Source organism: Meles meles, chromosome 13 (assembly GCF_922984935.1).
Source record: "Meles meles chromosome 13, mMelMel3.1 paternal haplotype, whole genome shotgun sequence".
Classification (NCBI taxonomy): domain Eukaryota; kingdom Metazoa; phylum Chordata; class Mammalia; order Carnivora; family Mustelidae; genus Meles; species Meles meles.
In genome coordinates this window covers 84,766,063-84,779,569 of record NC_060078.1, presented here as the reverse complement: position 1 = coordinate 84,779,569, position 13,507 = coordinate 84,766,063, and positions in this window count along the sequence as shown.

Here is a 13,507-nt window from a genome sequence, read left to right as displayed (position 1 = left end):
GTCATTTATGAAACTGTTTATGAAAGTATCTTTTTTGAATTGTTCAAAAATACAAAAGGAGCCAAACTTTGACAGTTTAAGACAACGGCAAGAGGGCCCTGGCGATCTCCTGAGCACAGCCACGGCCAGGGAGGCTCTCTGGTTGAAAATGCAATTTCTTTTCCGAGAATTTCTTCCAGCCTGTGATGCTTCGTCGGAAACTGCCTTTCTGAAAGGATTTCTTCACTGTGAAGCAGATGACAAAGGTCATATTACAACTATGTTTCTGGGGTGATAACATTTTGATTAGATATGCAGGAATCCTCTCCCCTTCCCTGGGATGTCACATTCTAACGTTTTCCATTATTTTAAGAAAATCATGTAAGTTGAGACTATTCTGCAATAAGAACTTGAATTTTGTGGCTTATTTTCTTTGCTGTAATGTGCCAGCACCATGGGCATCGTTGCAGGGAATAAATGACTCTTCCCCCAATAAACCAAATGCCTGGAGAAGCCCCTGGAGGAGGCAGGGATGTCCATAAAAGTTGAAATGGATTTGATAATATGGTATTCAATTTAGTATAATAAGTAGAATTCAAAAATAATCCAATTCTCCAAACGAAAATACCTCTGCTACTAACCAAGGGACATTGACTTTAATCCCAGAACCAAGCAAACATGGTTTCATACGTGCCAAAATACGCTCGTGAAATTATCTGTTTTCCTCTGTTAAGTCATTAGGTACCTGAAAAATTAGAAACCTCCTTCGCTTCCTGTCTCTCTTTCTCTCCCCCTCAGCTTGAAAAATTAGCTCCTTAAAGACAACTACCAGAAAGCATTTATCAAACGGCCCATTCTGGTTCTGCGGCTCTTCGAGAAAAGGTCCATGTGTGCACTTTCCTAGGCTTTCCTCAAAGATTCTCAGCAAGAGAAAATAGTCTGGAACTGAGAGGAGGAAGCTGGCATCCTTAATTGTTCTCTGGAACTGGTGTTGCTGTGAACACGACGATGCAGCAGGGCTCAGCGTTCGAAGACAACGCGAGACGCCGGTTAGAATTTTGACAGACAACATCACTGGTGCAGAGGAGAGCGCGGGCCCTCCGAGGGGCATGGAAAACGCCCAAGAACGACAGAAATGGGCTCTGGGCTCCTGCCCCACTGGGTCTGATGAAAACTCGGCGCACGGACAAGAAAGCAGGGAAAATGAAGAAGGATGAGGGACCCCTCAGTCCACAAAGGTGTTAAAACTCGTGGTTTCAACAGATGCTTCTAAGTGACGTCCCCAGAAATCAGGATGATCTAATAAACACAGCAAAGTACACGTTTACCAACATCAGACTTATAAATCTCATTTTGGACACTGAAGGGTTGGGAGATTATTTTAAATTCTCTTTTTTTATTTCATCCCTAAACTTTTAATAACCTAGAAATGAAAATAATCGGCACACAATCTGATTCTGTGTAATGATTATGCTTTCGTGAAATGCTCGTGCATCCACATTTTATTTTGTTCTTAAGCAAAATGATCCTTAAGCAGAAGGTACAATTATTTGAATGTCTCATTCAAAAGATAGTTGGTGATAAGATTATGATTATTTTTTTGAATAGCAACGGAATGCCACATTCTCTAGGTGTATTTCCACCTCCTCCCCACTGAGGGTCAATGGCTACACCTAGTGTTTTCAGGGCATCCCTGAACTCTTCGTCCAGTGGTGAGAACTGATGGATTTAACTCCTGTAAGCCAACTCTGCCAACAGAGATTTCTGCCTTGTGTTTGTTACAGAGCCAAAAATGACCTTTAAGTAAGTAAATGCCTTCATTTGTTTTGGAGTCACAAGGAGACAAAAGTGGCAACATCGTAATCCAGGACGAGCTCCAGGGTGGGGAAGCCTGGAGACGTGGCCGTTCATCCCATTACAGGGTTCCCTGGCTCTCTTGCTCCCTGCACAAAACCTCGGTCTTACTGTCTGTGAAATGGAGACAATCAAGTCACTGAAGGTTTGCCAGCATGTGGGACCGAGTGAATGGAAATGCCTGCTATGGTCACCCCCTGACCGCCGCAGGGGCTGGAATCAGAAAGAACCACAGAGAGACGCTTCTAGAACCTTGTGACACGTAAAACATGTGGGCTTTATCAACCTTCAGATGCCTTCACATCCCTCATAGGTTCTTCTCACAGAAACTTCAAGAGCCAGTTGTCACCTCGCTCTGACTCCAGCCCTGGCCCCCAGGGGCCCCTTGTGTGTCTCACCGACACTAGCTTGTGTCGCCGTGCGGCTCGTCACAGAAAGCCCCAGCAGCCGCGTGGCTCCACGCGGTTCTGACCTTGGCCTCCCCTGCAGCGACTCCTCTACAGCTGGACTGTAAGCTCGTTGGCGGCAATACTGGTCCTGTTGCTGTCTGGGTCTCTAGTCCAGGCATGCACTTGGTGCTTTAACGGTCAGAATGAATTAATTACATAAAAGAACAAAGAGTTAGACAAAACTGGAATACTAACTCTGGGGGAAATCCACTTTCTGATGCCACTGGTGGTTTTGTCCTAAACAAACACCCTAAGAAGGAGTACTCGGTCTGTTTTTTGCTCCTGTCCTTCCACTGGGGCTTTCGTCTAAGCCTATACCACCTCCAAGCTGGATAATTTCAAGAAGCTGTACCTTGTCTCTGCTGCCCGGGTCTCCTTTATGGACCAGTTTGCACATGCCTAAGGTCAAGCAGGGACCTGGGCCCTGCCCAACCCCGCCCTACTCTTCTTCTGCAAATTTACCTCCCAGGCACCCCTGCAGAGCTCAGGGGTCCAGCCAAACCCTGAAGCATGGCCGTGATAGTGTGTGTCCCTCCCCATGTCTCCTCGCGCCCAGCACAGTGTCTGATGCATGAGGGGCTTAATAAGCATTTGATGAACCAACAAACACACAAATGAACAAATGAACCCATGAGACAGTTAAGAGCTAATGCTGTAGGCTGAACTCCATGGGTTGAGAAGCCAGAAAGGCCTCAGTACAGAGTCGGGACCCAAAAGAGCAGACAGGGGAATGAGGCTGGGACGCATTGGTCTAGGATGAAAGTGGGCTTGCTAGGGTGTCTGTGGGGACCAGGAATTCAGGGAGTGTGGGACTGGATGCAGCAGCCAGAGGGAGCCTGCACAGGTTCTAGCCAGAGAAGGTCGTGGACGGTCAGTCCTAGGGTTTCTGGTTGGCAGTGCTGGTCACCCATACACCTGGGACATGACTGGCTCTCCAAAGCACGAGGGACAAGGACAGTGGCCAACTCCTGCCAGTGAGCAAGGGAAACCTCCAGGAAAAAGGCCTCAAACACTGACTAGGGTTTTAAAGTCTTTTTTTTCTTATCAAATCTTTGGAGAAGATACATATGCAAAAGCTATGATAATACAGTAATTATTGGCCCTTTTCAATTTATTTTTCTATTTAATTGTGTGTGTGCATGTGTGCGTGTGAAATCAGGACTCCCCATGAAAACGGCACCCACACCATGCCACGGGAGGATTTTCACCGGGACCAGTCTCTGCTCTCACTCCACTGTGTGGAACCCCAATGCTGATTACAAGCTGGCATTTACAGAAGAGAATTCCTTGGCAAGACCTCTCTAAGCGGCTGACAATGTCACAGAAACAGGCTTTCCACCTCCTGGTCCAATGTTTTGACTTCATCTAATTCTTCATAAACTGGGCAAGCTCATTAATACGAAGACCGTGGCTCTTTCTGAATGCACAATTAGAAACCCCTGCCTTCAAAAAAAAAAAAGAAAGAAATCCATGTGCAATCTTTCCCAACCATAAAATCGTTTCCTTTCTCTGCCCATCAGGTTTTCAAATGGATTTTGTAGATGTGCAAAAACTCAAAGCAAATCTATTAAAAAAAAAAAAAAAGATGTCAGGCTGAAAATAAGGAGAATCAGAACAGGAGAAGAGAACACAATCTGTCAATGCCCCTTGGCCTGCACAGCGGCCCCGTTCTTATGATTAACCTACACTACTCCCCATAAACTCTAAATCATTCTCACCTTCCCGGGAGTTTGCAAGCCAGACAATTGTTAAGGGGAGCAACTCATACTACTACTGCAAGATTTCACAGCTGAAAGTCAAATAACAATGCTTTTGCCCTGCCAGCCCGACTCCCCCTCGACCACGTGGATGCAAGTCCCCGGGCAGGAAACTTGGGAAGCCACGTGGGTGCCTGCAGCTCTTCAGCTTCGAACATGTCACGATGTGGTCACGGGAGCGTCCACGCACTTTTTCTCGATGCAAGTCTGACACTATAATAACCGGAACATTAATGTCAACAGTAACATAAAACTCCCGTGAATTATGCTGTGTATGATCGATCGATCGATCGATCGATCTGTCTGTCTATCTACACACACACACACATCACATCTATGTATACATACAGCTGGCTCATGAGATCATAGAGGCCGAGGAGCCCACGATCTGTAGTTGGCAAGCTGGGGACCTGGGAGAAGGGCCAACGGTGTAGTCCTCGCCTGAGTCTGAGTCCAAAGGCAGGAGGAGACCATTGTCCCAGCTCCAAGACAGTCAGGCTGAGTTAATTTTCCCTTACTGTGCCTTTTTGTTCTATTCAGGACTTCAGCGAGTTGGATGAATCCCACCCACAATGGGGAAGGCAATTTGTGTTACTCAGTCTGCTGATTCAAATGCTTATCTCATCCAGAAACTCCCTCATAGACACCCGGGAAAAATATTTAACCCAGCATCTGGGCGCCTGTGGCAGAGTGAAGTTGACATGCACTGTCAACTGGTGTGTAAAGGCATTCAGGGTCATTAAAGCCACGGGCTGGTGTTTTAATTCACTTCTGCACCTTCTGTAACTCAGACCATACCACCTGCGATCCTGTGTTGAAACTTAGTTCTTGGGTTATTTCCTTCTCTCTCCCTTTTTCAAAAGATTTATTTATTTATTTGAGAGAGATTGAGAGAGAGAGAACGCGCACGTGAGTGGAAGAGAGGCAGAGGGAGAGGGAGAGAGAGGATCTTCAAGCAGATTCCCCACGGAGCATGGAGCCCAGTGCAGGACCTGATCCCAGCGCCCTGAGATCACAACTTCAGCTGAAATCAAGAGTTGGATGCCCCACAGACTAAGGTACCCAGGCACCCCTTCTTGGGCTCTGTCTTAAAGAGGTGTCCACGGGTATGTAGGTGCTGGAGGTATGTTCACGGAAACTCTCTAAAGAGAACTAAGGAACACGTTCCTGTTCCTTGCATCTACGGGCTTCAAATAAGAGCTACAGTTGGGATATTGAAACAGGTAGAGCATCAACCACTTACATACTTGCTGTGCTTCTTCTGATTTCTAGTGAGACGCCCACATCTCCTGACCAGCACTCTTGCTCTCTTCTTCCTGGTGCTTCCATTCTTCCCTCCTCTCTTTCACCCATCCATTGTGCACCCACTGAGGGCACAGTGAGAAGCAAGCAGACTCGGGATGAGTCGGAAAGAAGAAGACACTCTCTCATCTATCATCTGGACCTCTAATTCATTCATTCCTCATTCATCTTGAAAAAAATCATTTGTTGTTTGGCTGGCAAAGAGGAAGAGCCGCATCTGAAACAATGACATTAAGGTGGCACAGGAGAAAGGTTTAGAGTCATTTGGGCACAAGTACTGAAATAGCAGGTGAGTGAGGTAGAGAGGAGATGTGTGTGCATGGGCTGAGAAGAGGTCGTGTGGGCAACAGACTGTGACATGGGAGCCCAAATGGTGGAGCCACCTCAGGAAAGACGGACCAGCAGCAGAGGAGTCGAGCGTAGAACAACAGAGAGGAAACATCATTGCATTCGGGGAATCACGCCACCCACGGAGACACTCTGGGCTGCAGAGATGCTGGCCCTGATGGGGAGCCACAGCCCATGGGAACTAGCCTAGCCTGAGCCAAAGGCAGACCGTGGCTCCCTCTTTCCCAGTCCCTGGAAATGGTTCTTCGTCTTGTCCCCAGCTCCTCCTCCTCCTCCTCGTCCTCCTCCTCCTTCTTCTTACTTCTCTTCTTTTTTAATGATTTTATTCATAGATATATTTGTCAGAAAGAGACAGAGAGAGCACAAGCAGAGGGAGCAGCAGGCAGAGGGAGAAGCAGACTCCCCGCTGATCAGGGAGCCCGATGCAGGGCTCAATCCCCAGGCCCTGGGATCATGACTTGAGCGGAAGGCAGATGCTTAACTGACTGAGCCACCGAGGCATCCCCCAAATCTCCTTTTTAAAAAATATTTCTCTCTCTCTCTCTCTTTAGTTCTTAAAATTTTGGTTAAGTATACAGAACATAGAATTTACCACTTTGACCATTTTTCAGTGTATAGTTCAATAGTATTAAATGTGTTCACATTGTTATGCCGCCATCACACCATCCATCTCCAGGACTCTTCATCTTGCAAAACTGAAGCTTTGTCTCCACCAAACAAAACCTCCTCATTCCCCCTCCTTCTTCCCCTGAAAACCACCATGCTACTTCCTGTCTCAGAATTTAACTATTTGAAGTATCTCATGTAAGTGAAATCATATAGTATTTGTCCTTTTGTGACTGACTCACTTCGCCGAGCATATGTCCTCAAGGTTCATCCATGTCGTGGCAGGTGTCAGAATTTCCCTCCTGTTTACGGCTGTATAATATTCCAGTGTATGGATTTCCCATATTTTGTTTATTCATTCATCTGGTGATTGATATGTGTGTTGTTTCCACCTTTCTGGCTATTGTGGGTCGGGCTTCTGTGGAATAAATTATAATCATCTCTGAGACCCTTCTTTTGGCTTGGGGTACAAACCCAGAAATGGGATTGCTAGATCATATAGCAATTCTGTTCTACACTTTTTTGAGCAACTATCATGTCGTTCTCCAGAGAGGCCACACCATTTTGCATTCCCACGAACAGTGCAAGGTTCCAATTTCTCCACATCCTCACCAACCTTTGTTATTTCTGTTTTGTGTTTGTTTGTTTTCCTGATAGCATCCTAACGTGCTTGTCCTCAACTCTAGACATTAGGTGGCCCAGGACTCGGTCCTTGGACTCTCTTCTGTATCAGTTCCTTGCTGGTCCCTTGCAGTCGAGGGCGCTACAGAACTTACCTGTGCCAGTGGCTTGCCAATGCATGTCCACGTCCAGCTCCCCCAACGTTTCTCTCTTACAAAGCACAGCCCGTTCATGTTGCTGCCACCCAACTTTCCTCTGGAGAACCAGAAGGCATCTCAAACTCAACATCTGCAAACCCAAATTCCTGATCTTTACACCATCTACCCCCGCCGGAAACTACTTCACCCACAGCTTCTCCATCTCAGATGACGGCAAGTCCCGCTCTCCGGGTGCTACCGCCCATGGACCAGGGCCAAAGGGACATGTCAGAGGGCTCCTTGCTTAGAGCGCCCCTCTCACTGAGCAAGACGGTGTGTGAGTGAACCTACTCACCGCACACCACACACCTATTCACCACTTTCTCAAGAGCATCTGTGATTTGGGGTTTGGCACTGGTCTCTCAAGCCTGACACCATTTGGGGCCCAGACCCCCCCTATGTCTGACCTAGTCATCATCGTCTGGGGGCCATGGAGGCTTGTGCAGCTGCGGTCGAAGACACACTTTGTTCTGCGAGGAGAGAGGGTTTGAGCAGCAAGGAGCTTTGGTAAGAGCAAAGACAATGTGTGACCTGCTAAATCCTCCTTTTAAGCAGGAGTGCAATGGATTGCACGATGACGTGCCATTCCAAGTAGTGATCTGTGCCCATTTTCTCGCCTGTCTTCCTACGCTGTTCTGTAACTCGAAAGGTACTCGCACAGGAGCACGGCGCTCCGCCCAGTGATACCTGGTTGCTAAGGAGCCACGCTTTGCAGCATTAGACGATTCATTGTCTCAAAACCGCAGACATGTAAGTCTGGATAGAACCTTAGGACCTGAGATACTGTTTCTTTACATTGGCTACTGGGGGAACAATGCCCAGAGTCGTGATAGTTTCGTTGTATCAAAATATTTCATAATTTTTAATTCATCATTCAAAAATTTAAATACAAATTTCAGCTTTACCTAAATTTAATCCAATAACTGAAATATATTGCTTTTTAACTTTAAGAGCTAATTTTAAGTTTTAGATGCAAAATCATTCTGGAAATCATGAAAAATAACGATTTTTTACATTTGATTTACATTTTTGACAAAAATACATTCAAATTTCATACACTTGACTGCAATTTAGTTTTTGGTTCTTTATATCACTAATGGTGCTAGAAGACAAATTACATAAAAATCTTGATCATACAACCTAATTAAGGATTATACTGAAATGGGGCAAGAAAAGTGAATTTATGGACAAAGCACACACTAATTCATTAGCTATAGATGTCTTCCCCCCCTTTTTCAAACACTGTTGGCCGATGAACGGAACCCTCAAACATGTGCGGCAGCATTAAATTCTGCCATTGACACTTTGCCCACTTTCCACCATACAAAAAATCCATGGCTTTCCCCTTATTTTTCTATGTCATCATCGTGAAAGCAAGAGGACGGCGAACATTTAATAGTTGGTAGCTTGCTTTGTACCCTAACATTCAGACTTGCGGTCTGGGGCCCTCCAAGTGCATTTGTGCGGGGTGTCCCCTGGAGTCCTCTGTTTCACGCCCTTCATTTGCTATGGTGACTACACCTGTTGGCCCCCATTGTCCGTCATCTCGGCCATCACATGTCACTTGGTGGCTCGCACGGGCCACATGGCCTGGACTCCTTCCCGCAGACTTTCCGCAGCACAGCAGCCAAAACCGATCTTTCATCCAGCCAGCACGCGCGGCTCCTGGGCTCAGCACCTGCCCTGTGTCCTCTGTTGGCTCCTCTCCTCTCCTGTCCCTTCCAGGCCCTGCCTCCACCCTCCTACCACCATGGCCACGTCTCTATCTTCCTCCACATCACCCCCCCCCCCCGGACTGCCGCAGGGCCCTAGCCACTGGCTGTTGCCTCTCCGAACAGTGCTCCTTCTGCACCCCGCTCACTCTCACCTCCTCCAAGTCCCAGTTCACTGCCATCTTCTGACGGAGGCCCTGCCTGAGGACCCGACTCCTCTTGGCAACCTCCCCTCTCTTCACCCCTCCCTGGACTACCCAGCCTCCCAGACCTGCTCTCATTTTTCTCCTGAGCCCAAGTGCTCTCTAACTGACTGAGTCATTGCCTGTGTTTGCTGACCCTTCCCCCTTAAAGAGAAGCCCCTTGAGGGCGAAGGCATTTTCAGCTTTATCCGTGGGGCTATGCTAGCACGCGCTGATGTTGAGCAAGTATTTACTGAATGAGCAAAACTGCATGAAAGAAAAAAAAATGTTCTCCATCTGGGATTTGAGGTCAACGCTTGTGGTAGGACTGAGGGGGAACTAGGGACCCCTTAGTCCAGCGGCCTCCAGCAGAACCCCGGGGGCAGGAGAAGCCCAACTTCTGACGGATTTTGAAATCCACCTCATAAGGAGACGCAGGCATCGCTAGGCTGGCTACTAACGAGGGTGGCACAAGCGTGCCGTGGCTCTGGTGTTTGCCAGGCCCTGAGTGGGCATAGACCCCTCCGTAGCACATAGAGACTGGCCAACCTGGAGAACAGGTGAGTCTTAACGTAGGCTCTGCGTGTTGCCGAGAAAGAGTCTGGTTAGGTACTAGTATGGCCAGACTGTTGCCCTCGCTATTCGGTCCTGTCTTTCTGGAAGGGCGAGGGGCCTCCATTCTCCAGAAGGCAGCTTTAGCCTGTTCAGAGGCAGGGAGCTGCTGTCCCTGAGCAACGGGACTGCCTGAGGAAGAAGACACTTTGGAACTTCTTGTCAGGTGACCTGGAGTAGAGGGAGACTAGAAGCTGGGAGAGGGTTTGCCCTGGACATTCTGTTCCCAGCTCGGGCGAGGCCAAGGTGCTCCCGCCCAGTCCCAGGCAATCACGCCATCTCAGCTCCTGCCGTGGCCTCCGAGCATTGCGAGGTTCAGCAAAAAGGGTTTTTGTTTTGTTTTGTTTTTGTATAAATATGTTCCAAATACTGCCTGTATAGCTTATCTGAAATGCACAATGGTCTGAACACCCTGATTCATCCTGCAATCCTACCTCCAGGCCACCGTGAGGGGACAGGGACCATCTGCATCCCCCACGGGGTCCCAGGCTCTAGTCACAGCACCTCCTCAGCTCCAGAGGATGGAAGCCCTTTCATCATCTCTACTCCGGACGCCCTCTGACCCCGCTGCAGGGCTTGTCCAGCCACAGGGAGTATGGGATTCAAATTCAGGTAACACCTAACACCTCAAAGAGAGCATTTTCTTTTCCCCTGGGCAGGGAAGCCTGAAATCAGAGCAGCCTTACTGTTCTTCCTGGGAGGGAGAAGGCGAACGGTGCACTCCCTGTCTTTCTTTTTCTTTTTCTCTTCCTCTTTCTTTCTCTTTTCATCTTCCTAACTTCCTTCCTTCCTTCCTTCCTCCCTTCCTCCTTTCCCTCCTTCTTTTTTTTCTTTTTTCACGGAGACATTGAGAGCAATGGAAAATACCAAATACCATTGCTTTGGCCAACAGCTGACCCTATCACACTAAGCGTTAGAGAACTGGACTGTCGTGGAACTTACTGACCATGAACTCTGTGCTGAGCGTACTGGAGTCAGGGGTGACTCTGAGCGTGCGGCGTGGTTGCGGCAGACCTGCTGTCAGTGTGCTCGCAGGGCGAGTAGGAAGAGGCGGCCACCGGTTCCACCGTGGACAGGGGACAGGAGCCGCGGAGAGCCAGGTCTGCAGGAAGGACTCATGGCAGAATCGTGGCTATTCATCATCCTGAACGGGCTCGCGTCTAGAGTCCAGCGGGGGGAATGAGTGATTTCTATTTCTTTTTTTAGCAACAGAAGAAATACATTTGGCTAATGAGAGAAAAGCCCATGATGCACAACAAAAGAAGGTTCTGTCTCCTTACTGAGGGAGGCGGAGCGTGGGGGGCGTGGCAGAGCAGCCCTGGACCGCACCGTCTCTCCAGGTGTGGTCGAGGTAGCCGAACAGGCGAGTCTCATCTATAATTAGAATTATATGCAAAACGAGAAGACTCTTTAAGGAACATCTCTGGGTCCTCATCATCTTAAGTATCGGTTACCATGGAAGCCAGCGAAGGGCTCCGGAACTCCGGAGCGGTGAACAGCACTCGCCCACTTGCTGCTGAGGGCGCCTTGAAATAAAGTTGCCTTTCCCCCACCCCCTTTGGCTTCTGAATAAACATAAACCTGGGTTTTTAGTGCAAAATCCTGATTTCAAGGTTATTGATGCCACACTAAATTAATACAGTCTGTGAGCCGAAGCACACCGCCCAGCAAAGCCAGGGATACTCCTGTCTTCTGAAAGCTTAACATTTGTTTTTCATCATGAACTTAAAGGTCAAGAGCTACAGACGGATCAGGTGCCTGCCCGACTTCACAGCTACGTGCATTTTATTTCATTCCCACACGCGGTCTTTATGAGATCCGCCACCGGAATAAAACGGTAGCGCTCCCATCGTCTCCGGGCTGGACCGGCTGGGAGAGCTGTCAAGCTGCGATCTCTACATAATTTGAATTAAAATAAGAAATATATGCTGATTTGATATTTCGAAAGCAAATGCTTTAAGTTGAACATGGGTGAGAACTGGCCAGGATAGAGGCGTGCAAATTTCTTGATGTTACTTGCTCCTTAGTGTAATTTGGCCACTGGACTGCAGATGGAACCCACTCTTACTATGCACCTGTTATTTAAAGCCACAGACCCTCAGCCTCCAGGTAACCCAAACACAACTAGCCAGTGATCGATTCAGAATTGATGGGAAGAGGTGCTCATTCTTTTTCCCCACCAGTGAAATCTGTTTGTTTGTTTGTGTCATTTCCTGTTCAAGGTAAGCACGCTCCCTACGCCAGTACCCTTTGTGTGTGTGTGTGTGATACCAAATAACAATTTTTTTTATTTTTACCAAAACACCTGCGGAGCTGACAGAGCATGGTGCATTCATTTTCCTTGATTTTGTAGTGCGGGAAAAGGCTAGCATGAATAATTCAAAAATAATGCTGAGACTGTTAAGATTTAGTATTGGAGAGGTCATCACAGTTGGGAGAAATGAGCTAGGAGACTATTACTATTCCACGATCTTTGAATCTCAAGGTGACATCATTATTATTTCTCTATATCTATAATGTGCTGCTGCAACGGGCTTATTGCTGTGTTTCTCATGTAGGGGAGAAAGATCAATTACATACAGACCTCAAAATGTGAACCATAAGCATAGTGCCCAATAAAACTGTCATTAACAGTCCCCACAATTTTAGCAGCATGCTTCTAGGTCAAGCTGCTTTAAAAATGATAACTGACTTTGGAAGGTTGAAGAAAGAGCATTCGTTCTAAGGGGAGCCATTTCTTAGCCAAATCACTGAAACTCTATAATAACACTTGCTAATTTCGGTCTGAACTGCAAAACGTACCCTAATGATCAGCTTAGCATTGAGGGTGCTTGGGAGAATGAGCCCCACCCCTGGCACAGCCCCCTTCGAAAAATAGGTTTGTTCCAGATCGACACCAACCGCAAGCATTCTTGAGCAAGCATAAAGCAGTCCCGTGCAATCATATTTAATTTATTCCTATTTTCAACCAGAAGCGGAAAGACAGCACCAAAAAATAAAATGCGTGCTAGAGGAGTGTTTACGGCGCTTCGATACCATTTGTTACCGCCACATAATCAGCAATAAATCTTGCTTTCTCCAGAACGGGATTAAAACACACCTCTACATTCAAAAATATTAAAATGGAATAGAGCTATTACTGCTGCAGAATCCTTTCCTTCCTGCCCTCAAAGGGTCCCTGTGTGTTTAAAACCTCTTTTTTGCTTCACAGGGTTTTACAAGTCTACCCATCAGCTTACTTTTTAATTAAAACGTTCCCGTTGGTGCCAGACCTCTGAAACATCGCATTTGGCTTGCAGGTTTACCAATTTGTAGCAATTGAGGTTTTTGTAAGAGAGGGTGGACAAGGGCAGTGGGTTTCTTGTTTAAGCAGTGCACAGAGTCTGGGCCAATGCTTGTCACCGCCGACTCTGCCCATTGCCTGGGACCCCGTTCAGCGCTCGGGGGCCCTCTGACTCGCGGCCCACGGTCGCTTACAAGATGCCCCCGAGTCCTACACCTGAAGTCGTACTGAGGGCTTTTAAGGGAATTTGGATCACGATAAGTGATTTCTGCATCTGCTGTATTAGTTCCGTTTTATTGTTATTATTCTATTATTATGGATAATGTTATTATTCTCCCCTTTGATTTTATTTAAAATTCTGTAATTTGGTGCTTCTTGTGAAATGATGATCTGTAGGTTAAAGTGAAATTTGTCTGTGGCCGTCTCGGCTGGTTGGCTTCCTAAAAGGCATTTCTTCTCGCCTTCTTCCTGCTTCACCCTCCACGTCTACCTCTTGCCCTCCTCTCCCTCCACCCTGGGGTGGCTGGGAGCCAAGCTGGGGTCCCAAGTCTGAGGAGGCTGAATGGAAGGACAGGAGGACCCAGGTCCTTGTGCATATCACAGAG